Genomic DNA, 884 nt, shown 5'->3' on the forward strand with positions numbered 1-884 from the left:
AGTCCTCCAGTGTCCACATGCACTTCTTGGACACCCTCTACTTTCTGTACTGTACTGTAGTTACGAATGGCCCTCCCGGCATCCAAGGACTACTGGACTACCCTATAAGTACTTCCCTCTCTACCCACTACTCATCTCTTGCTGGACTACAAACACCTCAAGAACATGGACCTTGTATAATTGACTTCTTATCATTTGACAAGAATTTATTGAGACTCTCCATGCCAGGTAATATGCAAAGCACCAGGGATAAAATAAGCCTGTTCATCACTCACACCCCAGCAGCCAACATGAACCTCCATGTTACAGTTCATGTTCCTCAACCTTCATGGTCCCTTCATTTTCTTCTCTGTGTAGCAGAATTCAAAACACTAATCTGAGCATGTCACTCCACTACTTTAAACCTTCCAGAGGATCCAGGCATTTTTAGGATGAAGTCCACAGTTTCTCTGTAACATCCTTAAACATTGATCATTTGTTTATGTCGAGAACTTTCAAAGTTTTCTGTAGTTCTTTATATACTATGTCATTATTATAAACTGCAGTAATCCTATTTGCTGGAGAACACTAGAGCTTATTCTTCACATTTAAGCACATTTTGGTACTCATCCACACTATCTTGCCTTCCCTCTATATTTCCTAGTGACTAGTATACTATTCTCTTCTGTGAAATAAACTTTTTGAGCTTTCATATATGAGAGAGAACATGCAGTATTTGTTTTTCTGTGTTTGGTTTATTTCTTGTAAACTGGTGTTTTCCAGTTCTACCTATGTTGCCATAAATGACAGGATTTTTTCTTTATTTTGTGGCTGAATAGTATTCATATATATATATATATATATATATATATATATTTTTTTTTTATCTTTGGGCTAGAGAAATT

Source organism: Nannospalax galili, unplaced genomic scaffold, assembly GCF_000622305.1.
Source record: "Nannospalax galili isolate Female #2095 unplaced genomic scaffold, S.galili_v1.0 scaffold894, whole genome shotgun sequence".
NCBI lineage: Eukaryota > Metazoa > Chordata > Mammalia > Rodentia > Spalacidae > Nannospalax > Nannospalax galili.